The following is a 16,007-nucleotide window of genomic DNA, read 5'->3' as shown; positions in this document are numbered from 1 at the left end:
TAGCTTCTTATGTGTAGAACAGTATGCAATTAATAAAAATACCATCTTCTGTGAATCAAAATAACGTCTCCAGATATTTACTGGGGCACCAGTAGCATAGTGTGCACATCGGTCAGTGGAAATAAAAAGCAATTCCATTGTTTTCAAAATGCTTCCTACTGATTTACATTGAGTTTAACGAAAAGCAGAGTTTGGACTAAAACTGTGCAGGACTAGGAGCTTATGAGACCGGGCAGCAGCATTTCATTTGGAGGTCTCTTGAGCATATTATGTTCCAGACTGTTCCAAAATGAGATGTTTTAGAAGAGAAATATATGCTTATTTTTTTTTCCTCCAAGCACCTCCTAAGATTGTCCTAGGAAATATTTTTTCTTTCATTTACACATCATCAAATGGCAAATCCAGCTAGCTGATTCCCTACATGGCAAGCTGTCTCCTGATGGATTGTTATTTCAGTCCAGTGGAGAGGATGAAGAGGGGGGCCAGAGAAACGTTCTTGCTCCTCTTCCAGAAAATTTTGTTCAGAACAACGATAAACAAAGAAAACTTTCACTAATCATGAAAAGTATTTTTTATCTTACAGTTCACTTCGGAATGACTTTAAAATTAGGACACCTTCCCACATTCAGTTCTTAGACAAATTTCTAACTACTGCTTACCAAACACCAAATTCTTTTTGGCTTCTGTATATTAACTATCTAAATTCAAACAACTCAAGCTAAAGTCTTGACAAGTCTTTGACAAGTTCCTTTGCACAGAACTGTTCCTGCTGAAATTGCTGCCACACCAGCAAAACTTGGATTGTGGTGCTGAGATGCCAGATAGCAAAAATTGTGTTGGGATGCTGAGGTGCCAGCCAGCAATAAAATTACACTCAGTGCCAAGTAGTTTGCAAAAAAATGGGATACTTCTTTAGTATTTATTGATTCTGCTCAATATTGTAGAAAGTTGCCAAATTTGCTATGTGATGTATTCCAACCTGGATTTATTCCAAACAGCAGAGAAACTGTTGTCAAAGCTTGCTATGGTTTTTGTTTTAGTATTTTCTATTTAAGTATTATTTGGGGGACCATGAGAACAAAAGTTGGCCATTCTTGACTCCTGAGCTATCAGTGAATCTGCATTAGATTAAATACCGATATAGAGCCAGACACCAGAAGGGCATGTGTCTGTATAGCTCGACCTCTATGCTTGTGATGTTATCAGCAGTTTGGTACTCTCTCTCTTATCTGTGCACCTTGGGAATTTCTGTGATATATCAGTGTTAAGAACTTAATGTTCCTAATACCATAAGTGCTGATATACAACCTCAATATCATTTACTATCTCAGAGGTATTTAATTTTGGTGATTAATGCTGTATTTAATATGTTCTGCTTTCAGATTTCAACTTCCTATTCTCCAGCTTCTCCCAGGTACAGAAAAGAATAGTACATGGACTGTGAGTGGCCCTTTTTATTTATTAAATCATTTTTAACACCCGTACTTAAAATTTGTGGCAAAGTAGTTAGGTTTTGAAATTTTATACTGCTGTAAATCTGAAATCAATTGCTCTCTTTCTTAAAAGGTGCAAGAAAGAATTTACTGACTTACTAATTCCCTTCCCAGCAGAATTAAACACCTGCTGAATTCTGGTGTTCCAGGACACGGACAGAACAGCTGCCCATTCGTGTCTCTTAGGTTTGGCACAGGTTGCAAAACTGAAATAACACACCAGATCTTGACGAACACAGCGCCAGCAAATTGCAAAAAGACGCCCAGTGTGATCCCCGCACGTGTGCTGAGGCCTCGGGGGATAAAGGAGCCCCTGTCCAGCCGAGCCCTCTCGGTGTCTGACCTGGCACAACCGCCTACTTATCTGCGCTCGGGGTTTCCACCATTTCCTCTTGCATACAGAGGTGTCAGATAAAATAAGAAATTAATATTCTGGGGGTTGACACCCTGCAAAGCTCCACTTGTAAAACACTATGCCTGGAAAGTAACCTTACTGACAACAAGCAGCAAGGCACAGAGCAGGCCAAGCAGCTCCCGGGATGAGCTTGGAGTTTAATCCATAGAGGAAGGGGGAGTGAAGGCCTATTACTTTAAGGTAATGATTTTGCTCCTCCATTTCATGGTCATCTTGTGATCTGCCTTAAGGAGGTCACTCGGATAAAATGGTCCTTCATCTCCGCCTCCTCCTGTGGGACATCCACCCCGTGACACTGAATGGTTGGTGAGGACTGCCACAACAGCACTGTTTGCAGCTGTTTGTACATTTTTTCAAGGCTGTCTAGAGCCTAAAGCATTTGAAAGCGAGCAGGACTACGTGTGCTCAGTGTGAAGAGCAGTGATAGAGCCACCCCCACCCCGATGCCCCTGATGCCACCAAGTATCCATCCTCAAACCAGACACAAAACAAAAAAATACACAACGACAAGCTGCACTTGAGCTAGCTCTATGGAAAAAGACTTGGGTTGTCCATAAGAGGAGGAATTATTTAGTTTATAAAACTAAAAAGTATTTTTCCTAGCCTACATTTTGCTGTTTAAGTAACAGCCATCTTCAGCGTAGCGAAGGGAAATGCTTTGTCTGCACTCGGAGCGCGGGCTCTGCTCTAGCGGAAGGAGGAGCGCCTGATCCTACTGCTTTTTAGAAGAAATGAAAGGTCAGAAACTATTAGACAGTAACATACCAGCTGAAGCGGCTCTCTCTTCTACTAAGAATTGGACGTAACACAGGAGTCCAGGTGCCACCAGATGTCTACACAGCTTTAAAGGTTTGCACGGACAAGGGTGCCCGGGGAAGCGGTCCCTCGATGCGGGCTGCCGGCTGCGAGAGCCAGCCTCGCTCGCCCCGCGCCCCGGCCTTCCTGCCAGGGCACCGATGGGGTTTGCTCCGGGCTTTGCCTTGGAGCAACTCAAGTGTCTGCTGTGCAGTCGCTCAGGCCATCAGAGCCTTCCGGTGAAGCCCGGGGGGTGGAGAAAAGACAGTACTGAAGCAATCCCTCGCGCCCTGCGGCAGCCCGCTGAGCACTCTGCGGACGTGCAGCCTGGCAGCTACGTACGTGGCGCTGCGTTTGGCACACCAGCGTGGAGGCCAGCTCACACGGCTGTGCCCCGAGCACGCGCAGACACGGGCACTGTGGCCCCTTCCAGTGCTTGCACTGAGGGTCTACTGCAGTAGCCCCATAAACCTTAGAAAGGAAAGACAGATGCACGTAACTCTCCCTTTGGTTTAACTGTAGTTGAGATTCAATACAAATCTTTCCAACTTTTGTGTAAAACAAAGCGAAAAATCAAACTGTGTTCAGGGGAAATGCGACCGGGGAGAAAAACATTGCAAACTGCAACAGGTTAAGTATTTGGAATACGTTTTCCAACAGATGCGCACATAAATTCTGTTAACGTCCACGCAAATTGAACACAAATGAGGAAGGAAACAAACACGCACTGTTCACGCAGTCAGGATTCATTCATTATATCAAGAGTATTAAAATGGGCCTCTCTTTTCCACACCACTGCTAATCGCTTGTGTTGATCTAGAAAATAGAATAATGAAAACTCTAATTCACGTTACCAAATAGCTGATAACATAAGATGAATATCCCTGAGGATATTTGGGATAGCCAGGGATGTCTTGACCCTCAGGATGGAAACACGCTGGTGCACCAGAGCAAGGCTGGCCGTGCACAGGGCCTCTGCAGTCCTGCCACAGCCGCGCGGCGCTCCGCAGAGGGAGGCACCGGCTTGCACACAGCAGGGCTACCTTAGGTATTGCTGAGACACTCAAATCTGGGGTTTTACCCCCGTCCTGGAATGATACGCAGTCCTTATGCTGGCCCTTCTCAGTTAGGCAGCTCCTTGAAACGGTACCATGTAAATATGAGAGCGAAGTTCAGGAGCAGAAGCCTTACCATTTCTCTTACCACTGCTAGATGCTCAATCGCGCTGCTTAAGTCTCTGTCAGAGCAAACTGCTTTACAAATTTCACTCATACTTCCCATGCTAAAAAGACAAACTCATTCACAGCCACTTGTTATGAACAAAGATTAGTCCAAGCTTTCAGTACAGCTCCCTCCTAGCTTCTGTATTGTAATTTCCATATTATTCCTGTCTCATTTCTTCTCCAGAGACTTTAGTTATCAGTTGTTTTTGCATTACGGAATTGTGCCTAGTTACAAAACCTTTTGGGGGAAAATGATCAAGAGCTATACATATTGCAAAATAAATTCACAAATGTTTAATTCACATGGCAGTAATCAAGAGTCACAGTGCTTTTCTGAGTATTCGTTCGTATTATCACAATTAAATTCCTAGATTAGGTAAAATTTTGGGAACAAAGTGATCCCTTGTCCTGCAGTTATAAATCAAAGGTTTGCAGCCTGTAAAGAGTATTCACATTGTAAGGCCAAATGCCTGTGGAAATCCACAGCTGGAGGGGAGAAACGGGGCAGGGACGGAGCGACTGGGACACTTCTGCGTGCTGAGCGCGATCTGGAGCCATCCAAAAGCGCTTCCCAGGGCAGCACCCCGGGATGCACAACGACCTTTTGCTACCTGCAAAAAGGCTTACTATTCATGCCTTTTCCTACATCCACATTTACACATCTAAAGTTCAACATCTGTTCTTTTTTTCCTGTGGAAAAAGAGCATAAAAGGCGAAATTACTAATCCAGAGTTATGCAGCCAGTCAGCAGGAGCGAGGCGTAGGATCGGAAGTGCCGATTCCAAGCCTTCACCCGCAGACAAACACTACTCGAAAAACAAAACCAAAGGGACAGCTGCCGCTGTTTTGCTTTCTCCTCCACTCCTCAAAATAGAAAGCAACGAGAATCTGTGTTCCACAGATGTGCCGTGAAAAAATCCACTGAAAGTAAACTGGCAAAAATGAGAATAATAAAAAAACAAAACCCCCAAGCCAAAATAAGTAGACTTTGAAACAAGCAGGGAAAAAATGAACTACAGCAGACCGAGTATGCAGAAGTCCTCCCCGCTGCTAACATACACCATGTGTGGTATACGCAAGATGGTGAAGTAGCCAGAATGGTTGCAAATTTTAAAAAAAGAAAACGTTGAAAAATAACTCCTGCTATCCCCACATCCTACAGATACTGCTGCAGCGGACTGATCAGAAGCCTGACAGGACACGACCTGCATCGAATCTTTCAATTATAGCGTCACAAATTCAGGAGGACCATAAAATAGAAGCAAAGTAATAGATTAATCATCAAATCTACAGAAGACTTTTCAACTGCCTGTCCATGGAAGCACCATAGAGCAAAGATGCAACCCAGAAAGAAGTGCTGTTTCAGTTTACATAAATAAGGTAGAGGAGAACAGAAGTCATACAATTAGGTAGAGGAGAACAACTTCTTAAGAGGTGTGTTTATACTCAACCAAATCTCATCTGGGAGGAAAAAACCAAACCAAACCAACAAAAACCCATGGCTCCCCTGAAACATATATTCTGCATTTACAATTGCAGATTGTTCACTGTAGGCCTTGGTGTGCAGGGATCTATAGAAAATATTTAGAACAAAAACAGTTCATTAAACAGATTATGTAGGACAGCCCTGGTGGTCCAAAGATCCTGGATTTATTGCTGAATCTAAAGTTCCAGTGTTAAAGTTTCCAATATCTTTAATTTCAATGTCTGATTTAGTACCATTCATAGGCCACAGACTACCATTATGATATTTTTCTTTTTCCTACTTAACTTCAGAGCTTAGATTTCCAAAACTGTTCAGCACATGTACTCAGAGAGGAGTTTTCAAAAGAAAAAAGCCCTCAGACAGACAGAGACTAACGCTCCACTGCCTGCAGCGTCCAAGGGGAATCACCCCACAGTATTCTGATATATGACATTGAAAAAAAAAAACAAAACCAAAAAAAGCCCACACCAAAACTTTATGGCCTTTCCAATCTAGATATACACATACACACACATGTGCACATAGAGGCATAAAATGGAAGGAGGAAAACAAGGAAACAGTGATATTTTATAGAATAAATAAGCAGATATTACATATATAAGATTTATATATCCTACATAAAATGTATCTCATATATAAGATTTATATATCTTATTATCTTTTCTATAATAAGATACAGCCACATGCAATAGGATATTTGGGACATTTGCCAACATACGAGAAACTTTTATTGCCAATACATGATGGACCAAAGACTGTGATTTAAGCTGCAATCTAAACACCACCATGACATATCTCCTTTTTCCATTACCCACTAGCGAAAGGCTTTGGCAGGCAGCAAGCGGGGGAGTTAGCGGCTCAGGAAGAGAAGCAGCTCAGCAAACCCAGGCCTGGGTTTGCCGGCCCCGCTTGGCTGGTTTTACCGGCACTTCTCCCCAAAGGCTGCAGGAAGACATTCATTTTTACACAGGGAGCCTTGGGCTCCAGGCTTATAACAAAAATAAAATGGACCACTGATGTGTGCCTCCAGCTGAGGTTTCATTTCCTTCGTTATGGTTAACGATAGTCAGGGCGACCCTGAAATATTTCTCTAGCTCATCCTGCAAAGATGCCGTCTTGTGGCGAGTCCCCGCGTTACCTGCTTACAGACTGTCTACGTTCGGCGTCCAAAACGCAGAGGCTTTCACTCGCTTGCTTCCTCCTAACACACCCCTTACCCCCAAAATAGCAGGGCACACGTCCCCTAACTTTCCCAAAACAAGTAAAAGTGCCCCTGCTACGCCGCAGTCAATAGCGGTGCACACAGAAAAGCGAGCAATTCATCAGAAGGAACGAGCAGACGTGGGAGTCGCTGCTCACAGGAGGCAGTTCCACCGTCCTCCGTCACAGCTGTTCCTGCTGTGACCATGTCCCTCTTCCCGGCTGCAAAGCCACCGCGGCAGCCCCACGTCACATGTGCAGCCCGACCCAGCGCAGAGCACCCCGGTGACTCTTGGGCACGCAGGCCTGGCACGCCGACTCTGCCATTTTCCACCGCCTGGGCTATTTGGCTTTCCAAAATTTCCATGAAGCCCGGTCCGTTCTCTCCAGTTCCTAATGTCCCCTTCACGTCATGTTATTTTTGGCACCCTCCAGAACTTTTCCTGGCTAAAGCCTTTTGCCCTCTCTCTCTGCTTTCGGGTCCTTGAGGGAAGGATAAAGAGAGCAGCTTTCTACAGTCTTAAGGATATCCCAAATAAAGGTCCATACAAAATCTCATTTAGCTGAGTTTAAATTAGTTAAGGAACCTGAGCAAAGCAATAGGGCCCATAGGTCGCCAGACGTCGGGCAGAAGAAAAGGTGTGTTGGGGGCAGACTCCTATGACCGACTCCTATTTTAACTAATTTTAAACTAGAAAAGGAATTGGTTAGGCACATTATTTGAAGAAGTGGCTAATAATTTGGGAATTACAATGATAACACAATCATCAAATAGTTCTGCAGATCAAGAGAAGCTATTCTCCTCCCAGAAAAACACACAAAGCCTTTGTGCAGTGCACTCTTTGTAGTTTATGTCAAGATAGGGATGCGACTACATAAGGAGAGTGAGATGACATACACTCAACAGGATGAACAGAGATCCCTCAGAGGTATATTTAGAAAGAAAAGCAGAAGTCATACAATAAGTAAATAAACAAGAAATATAAAAGAAGAGGGGTTGATCTCCAAGTCCTCCTAGAAAACCCATACCAAAGGAAGAGCTTTTTTACGAAACATGTGGAGAAACGTACCTTCTCTGATCCAAGTTAATTGGAGTTGCGTGAAACATCTAGTCCAGGGTAAGGTGCTGGACCAATTTAGCATTAAACCACTCAATTCTTGGGAGACTCTCTGCATTTCCCCTTTCCCTATATTATGGTAACATGTGGGTAAGCGCAGGCAGGTTGTGACCCTCTGCTATATGCCAAGTAGAGATACTTATTAAAGCTATCCATGAAGAGTATAGGCTTCCCTATGGACCATTAACAGCAATGCTGTTAAACACCTATATCATCTTTGCATTGCTAAGCTTGCTGTGAAAAAGTTCCCTATTAAAATATTTCTAGATGCTTGCTGCAGAGGTCAAACAGCATTTTTACTACTTATTAACAATTAAAGACCAACAAAGATTACTTTGGTTTCCGAAGCTTTTAACAACACAGAAATAGTGAAGCATGCATTACTTTATCTTTTTGAAGTGCACTCTGTGCTTTATCCTTAAATCACCTGCAGTGGCCTCTAAACTCATTTCCCTCCCAGTTGCTACATATTTCCTTCTGTTTTCTTTGATCAGATAAGTAGCTCAGCATGTAGGGTGTCTTATTTTTGCTATATGTTATAAACTTTAAAATAAACTAGAACGTAACTGCTATTTTATTTAGTTGTTGACCCTTGTCTTTTGATGAGATATGCGGGGATCAAGCTGGCTCATTCGCCCATCAGTCTATTTGTACCTCTGCTGCCAGGTAGTAAAACTTGCTTAGCTAGCGCTATGAAAACCCAGCTTATCAGCTTTAGTTTGCAAAGCTAGTTTTATCTAGAAGCCACATAGAAATCATTTTGGTTTTGTCATTTCATCACCACCCCGCTGTTCCCTGCCAAGCCCTTCGGGAACATGGAACAGGAGATGCAGTATGGATGTCCCCACCACAGCCTTGCCTTCCCTCAGCCCGTCTCAGACAGCAAAGTGGAAAACTGACGCTGGAAACTTTCTGTGAAACCCTGGGACTTGCAGCAGTGGCTGGACGTTGGAACGGAGCAAGCAGGAGACATGTTGCAGGTAAGGTATCCCAATGTGATAACGGAGGAGAGCTCCAAAATTGGAAGGGATATTTCCTGGTCCCACCTTTTTGGTGGTATTTACCACTGCGACTAAGTTGAAAACAAAGATAATCCAAAGGGCAGTCTTATCTCTTTGGTATCTGTATCTCCAACCCGCAGAGATTGCCGTGGCCTTTCAGACTTGCTCCGTTTCGAAATCGCGTTAGCCCAAAGCTGTCTGAACATCTCCAGCCAGGTCATGTCTGCTCCCGGAGCGGCCACCAAGGCTCCTCGGCCGATGCTCCTTGTGGCAATGGGCAGGGATTTGTTTTAACTGATATTCAGGTGAAAACATCTTTCTACATCATGTCTTTGTCATTCCCAGCAAATGAATCTTCACCCTGGGTAGGAAAGTAGTTTGCTACTTATCTATAAGCTATTTGTGCCTCTGCTGAAAAAACAAAAACAAAACCCCAGCAACTAGACAGATCAGTTCGGGGGGGGGGGGGGGGGGGGGAGGGGGGAAGGGCTGAAAGGCCTGAATAAGGTTTCCTCTCTAACACCACTTAATCTGTATTAAGAGTCTATTTCCCACAGGGAAAACACAGAGTTTTTCCCATTGCCATGACTCCTGTTTGATATCCTCTGAGTTTATTTTTGCAGGTGATGCAGAGCTGGCTGCACTGACACAACAGGTCATACTGTCCATTTTGGAGCCAAAGTCGGGATTTTTTTTTTTTTTTTTTTTTTAAGGTCATCTAATGATGTTCCTTAACTGGCCCAGCAATAGTCCCTTAACAAGTCTTTCAAACTTCCTCTAATTTCCTTCCTTGAGCCACATACTCAAAAATCGTTTCCTTCTCTTTCTGGTCCCCCTGACAAAGCCACGCGTGCGCTGCAGTCCCCGGCCGCACCGAGGAGCATGTGTTTTGCCGCATTTTCTTTCCGGGCGTCGAGGACGGCGCGCACCTCTGATTTAAGGCGAGCAGCACGGCTGTGCAGCCGTTCATCAACTCCGGCGCTCGCTACGCCACGGCGGGCTGCTGCCCTTTCTGTCGCCAGCAGCCCCGCGCCGCTCTGGCTGTGCCAGTGCCGCTGCCGTGACACGGCCCCGGGCGCCCGCGCCCGCCCGGAGGGGCACCCGCGATCTTCGCGTGGGTAAATAAGCACGTCTTCCCGAGGAAGAAGGAATCATTAAAGAGGAGCTTCTTAAGAAAAGACAAAGTCCACTGTGAAGGAAAGACAGTGCTCTGCAAGGTTAGCGGTGGCTCTTGAGTGATACGCCTTCAATTTTGAACGTATTTGGTGCTTCAGAAATTTGCTTTTCCCCAAGAGACCAGTTACTGTTTCTTTTTTCAGCCACCTACCTAAATACATGACTTAAATCCTCTTGTGCGTATTACTAGGAATTTTTCATAACTCTTTGTCGTAAAATACAGAGAAGGAAGCTGAAAAATAATTCAGTCATGTGTATTAGGGCACATTAAAACACTTGTCTACCATATAGAAAAGCGGTCTGTTCACAAATTTGATATTAACTGTATTATCAGGAGAAAAAGTTATTTTTCAAATATTTCAGTATTCTATGTACATGCGTGCCTGCTATTTATTTAACAACCACAGTTTAAATGCGTTTTGATGACAGCAGCATATACCAAGATGGAGGAACTTCCCAATCTATATATTAGAAAAATAATGCCTAGAGAAAAATAGGAAACCTTCATTTTTATAATACTATTTAGAGAGACTATTGGTCTCTATGACCACCATGCAAGTTGTCTGTTTATCCATGAGAAGACTTTAATTTTGGATGTCAAATTAGCTGTATTTTCTATGACTAGATCTGGGCATTCAGAGCTGCACTGATAAGCCAATATTCAACTTCAAGTGAGTCTTGATACTATCTTCCAAAATTATTCTTATGTTTATAATAATTGACAAATCTCAGAAACAAACAATAAACTTAAGCACCAAAACATGTGTAGAAGTTAAAATGCTTATGCTATTTAGGAACTTAAAAGTCATTTTTACTTGTCATACTAATGAATTCCGATTCTGTTACCCATGACAAAACTATTCAAAAGACTAATTTCAGTTGAAGCCAGTGATAATATCCTTGGACTGAGAGTCAAGCATCAGACTGCATGCTGCTTGTCTGCCCTAAGAAAGAAGTGACTTCTGGAGACCAGTATTTACACCAGCAGGATCTCTCAAATTAAAAGCAATTTAAGCGAAATGAATTGACAAAACCTTTATGACTTGCATTCTTTTTCAGTTTTCCAGAAACACTATCTGGGGGAAGTATCTTAAATAAGTATGTTGTTGGAAGCAAACACTGTTACTTCCAGAACAGGGCAATATACACAAGAATCAGATCAGGTACCTGATCTGAAAGTACAGCTACCAAGATTTGCACATGAAAAACAGAAATTCTGCAGTAGAAATAAGAATCTCAAAGATTTGTAACAGCACCAAGAAATAACAATACTCAAAATTCTGGTTTCACAATTAGTGCGTGCACACCAGCTTGTATGCATACTAGCAGATTTAAGTGCAACCCAATACATATTTTGTTTTTTCACATAATTTCTTATTCAGTAAAGATTAAAATAATAATATAAATTTCGTTATCTCATTAAGAACAACCTGATGCAGAGCACTACTGCTATTTACTGCACTATAAAAGTGACTGGAACACGCTGCTTTTCTGCCTGTGCCCTCCTCTTCCTCTCTATGCTTCTGACTGCAGAGAGCAGGGGGAAGACAGACTGGCCTCAGTGTCCATTTTATGTTTTTTTTTCTCCCCAGTTTGCAGAAGCATAAGAAAGCTGCTGCTTTGGGATTATGAATTAATAAACTCATTGTACAGCTGCGGACGCCACCTATTTTCCCAGGAACTGCATTACAGCCGCAAGCCGTTGGTACGGCTTTATTCTACCCCCTTCTCAGCTGCTCCCGCCAAGAGCACTCTGAGACACTGTTTGGCTTGATTACTAAGTGCACAGTGCATTTCATTCAGGATAAAGAGACACAAAATAGGTAAACTCTGTTTTTCGGATTGAGTATTTCATACATACATGCAGCAAAGAGGGCACTGGAAAGCTCACAGCATGCTCTCTCCAGACCCTTGGCTGCTTTTGTGAGCTTGAGTTTCAGCTTCTCCATGATTAATAATCCTGATCTCTGGGACAGAAACAAAGCATCTTCCCCAGCCACCCCGCTCACGTTACGCATAGGATTTCCGGTTTTTCTGTTGTCAGTAATATGTAGAGGCAAGTCAGCTGGTGCTGCTCAGGAAAGAATTTTTAAATATTCATTAATTTCCATTGAATTGGCTACATTGTCCACTCCAGTTTCACCTGTGCTCTTCAAAGCAAGGTTTTCGTTTTTTCCCTCCTACGTGCACACGCAGGGAGGGTGGCCAGACGCTACAGGGTACGATGGGACTCGTCCATCACTGGGGCGTCCCGGCGGCTCGCTGGCAGGCCCGTGGGTGCTGCTGGCTCTCCCCAGCCTGGAGGCAGCCCAGCACCCGTGGGGAGGTGGGGGACCACCGGCCCAAAGCCCTAGGAGGGAGCTGCATCCTCAGGAAAGAAACCCTTTAGCCCTTGCTTCACATCAGTGTCCTGTAACGTTTCCTGCTCAGAAAGAAGTTGGTACCTCAAAACTACAACTCCAGCATTACATGAAGGATTATTGTATAAGAAAAGGAATTTATCTCTAGGTCCCCTAGTTTCTCCATCGTAAGGGAGAACCATGCAACGAAAACACAAGCTACAATTGCCAGTCTTCCTTTCACAGATTTAAGGAATCGAGTGTCCCTCTTCTTGCAAGCAAATTCTCTACAATGAAGGGAAACGTCACTTTAGTATAGCAGCATCCTGGGGGTAATTCACATTTTGCTGTTTGCATTTGGTCCTTGATATCTGTAGAAAAGTTTCACCAAGGCTTTCTCCAATGCTCACAGTTAAGTGGCAGAGGCTGTTCGGACAGGGGACCGTCCCAGCAGCTTTACGCCCCTACTCCACTCCCTCCACCAGCTCTTGGTCCCGTTATTTCATACCCTACCAGGTAGCCCAAGTAGACCAAATACAACTTGAAAGAATCTGAATAAGCACCAATACGAGGGGCTTTTAAACGTTAATATTACACTAGAAATCTATTTACAACAAAATCATTCTATTTTTAGACTGAAAAAATGGAGAAGGGTAGGAGGTAGAATTTAGACTAATGGAAGCAAAAAGTCCACTATAGAAAAATTTTAAAAATCATTGTCCTACATGATGACATTTATCCAACAAGATTCTTAGATTTGAACGATTGTTCCTCCCTCCCCAAAAAATAAATTCCAAAATATTTAATTAAAGCACATTAAAAAAAACTCACTGAAGTGGCTAAAAGCAGCTAATATGCATAGCCTGCTCAAGACAGTATAATTCCATACAGAACCAAATAATTGATGGAAAATAGTCTTCTTTTATAAGCTATCATCTGTGAAACACTTACCATAACCTAGGATAAAGGATGCTACTCACCTAAAATGTAATGGTAAAATCGAATTCTTGGGAAATTCTTCCCTTTACAAGTTTCCAACAATTTCATGTGTTATTTGTGGGCAAAAAGCAAAAGAAGGATCTCCGTAGGCTTGCATTTCTGCCAATGAAAATTCTACTCTTGGGAAAAGCTTGCTGGAATCAAACCAAATCACTACAGAGCGAGCCCTCACGAGCAGACAAGCAGCTTCATGGGTCACGGTGTGACAGCACAGTTAGCACAGCTCCTATGAGTATATCCTGACGGCAAACAGACCATTTTAAAATATTCAAGCCCATAATAAAATACTACACTATATTTGTTTTCCTAGAATGTATGTTACAATGATCTTCCATCTACGTTTTCCCCAGTAACAAGACTGGTATAGAAATCTTCTGACCCGGACTTCTATATAGGCAGATACACCCAGAAACGCCCCACTAACTGTCACTCTCTCAGCAACGCTAGTGAGACTGTCCAGGGATGCCGTTTCGCAGCTCGAGTTGAAGAAAATTACCCCCAAATCTATTTCTTTACAGCTTTTTGTGAATTCACCCAGTGTCATCATAACTGATCCAACACCAGACTGTGGCTCACGGGAAGAAACAGGCACTTGCTTCGTCCAGTTAACTCCAGGCGCCTGCATTTGCGCGGAGTGAAGTCGGCCTCGGCCTGCCGGGGTTGGTGTTTGACCGCAGACCCTCACCACGTAACGGCACCGCATTTACCACTGCCACAGACATTCACCAGTCAGACTCAGTAAGCATGAATTAAAACTTCAGACCTGCAGGAAACATCCATGTTCTTAACCGTAAGGGGGAGGGAGAAGAAAAAAATAAAACCAAAACCCCCACCTTGCAGAGGAGTTGGCAAGTGAAAGTTACTGATTTTTTGCAAGTGGACACACCATAAGACACTCGTTCTGTACAAAAGAGAAAATGTTAACCAGTAACAGGGTATACTTAGATAAATAAATCACTGTAAGGCAGCTGGATGAGGATTCACTCAGGTTCCTCTGCTGCATTAACAGCAGGTTACAGCATGCGCGCGCGCACACACACACACAATTACTGTGGAAATTAATGTGACTTTAATTGATATCTCAGCTCACCTTACACAAGCTTGCTTATGTAGCTTTCGCAAACAGCTGTATTGCATCTCACAAGCACTGCAGTTTTTCTTTAAACTTAAGATGACAGAAGGAATTCAGTTAATAAATGAAGTGGTAAAAAAAACCCAGAAAACCAAAACCCAGCCATTACATCAATTGGCCATTCGAGGTAAACCGCTTGCTTTGCAGGCAGAAAGTGTTTTACAGCAGAAGCAGAAATCTAACTTGCCTTATCTTGTAAAACATACTGGTGTTGATGGGGCAAAGGCAGAACAAACGACAATCAATAAGATGCTCCAAACTGCTTTTTAAGAAACATTTTTGCATGCATTTTTGAGTTTTTCTAAACTCACACCCTGCAGCAGCAGCAGGCCAGTCAATTCCCCCTTCTGCACGTGGTCTCACTGGACTCAGTTGCAAAACTGCCTGATCTCTAAAGCACCTGTGGCGAGAAGGGAACATTAGTTCCAGCCCTGGGCTTTTCCTGGATTTTCTTTTATTCTGGGTCATAGCATAAGGGTTGCTGTACACACATTTCTCTTTCTCCTGAACAGAAAGATGGGAATGCACAAAACTTCAGATCTAGAAACCCACTTATTTGCTGGTTAATACTGACCCAGCAAAAACATTGCAGTCTGTCGATGATTTAAGGAGGACGGGTGGGGGGCACCCACCCCAACCCAAGACAGAGCCGGAGAGAAGCAGCCTTGCTGTTAGCGACTCGTACCCCGGGCTGCCACGCAGCTCAGGACTCTCTGGAACGGCCCACTGCTCCTCCCCTCCTCCCCTCCAGCAGGGCCGTGACTGAAGACCCCGTCTCTTCATAAGAGCTTGTCCTTGAGTACCACCAGTTCGTGTCTGCTGCTTTTGAAAATGTATCATTATGGTGTAAGCTGATGTAACAGGAGTATTTATTATTTACTTAAAAATGATAAAAACAAATCCAAGGAGAACTCAGTTAATCGAATTCTACAAATTATCCCAAAGAGGAAAGATAGTGTTGCTGTTGCCTTATATGCTGCTCTTTGGCCCTCTTCTCCTGCAGATCCGACCGAATTGTACACAGAGCGGTAAAATAGACACCTCTTCACAGTATGCAGCTTCAGCTCCACAACATGAACTCATATTAGCTATAACTAAAATTGTCACTAATAGCAGACAGTGAAAAATTAGCTGTTAAATGGAAGTCATCTGCAAACCTAACTGTCACACAACCTATATTTCTGCTCATCTGGAGATCTGTTAGGTACCCAAACTCATTAAGTTGCCTAGGCTGGACTACTAAGGGGGAAATGCGCTAAAGTTACCTTGAACCATTAAATGCTACAATTCTTTATGGCAGTCTGAACTTCCAGAGAGTCCATCGAAGAGCACATTTAATGGCAAAGAACAATTCTGAACCCTACTGCTGGTGTTCAAGCTTAGATTTTAACCATATGAAAGAATTGCTCCTTTGAAAATATAGACCCACCAGTAAAGGTCACTGTCTGTATGCCAAGCCTTCCTTCATTTCTCTCTTCCCCCTTTTTTTATATTACTCTCATTTTATTACTTAAAAATGCTGAGAGGTTAGAGAAGAGGCAGGTCAAGTCAATGTGTCAAGGTAATGTTTAACCTTAAATTGAAACTTCACAGATAAAAGGGAGCGTACTATAGATTTCTCGGATAAGTT

At 43.3% G+C, this 16,007-nt stretch overlaps 1 protein-coding gene across 1 annotated transcript in view; it reads right to left on the bottom strand.

Moving 5' to 3' along the window:
• ANO3 (anoctamin 3) overlaps window positions 1–16,007 on the bottom strand; it is a 304,803-nt gene that overhangs the window by 46,335 nt on the left and 242,461 nt on the right. The gene's annotated exons all lie outside the window — the stretch shown is intronic.

The sequence above is a fragment of the Dromaius novaehollandiae genome, chromosome 5, assembly GCF_036370855.1.
Source record: "Dromaius novaehollandiae isolate bDroNov1 chromosome 5, bDroNov1.hap1, whole genome shotgun sequence".
NCBI lineage: Eukaryota > Metazoa > Chordata > Aves > Casuariiformes > Dromaiidae > Dromaius > Dromaius novaehollandiae.
This window is presented reverse-complemented; position numbering and strand designations above follow the sequence as displayed.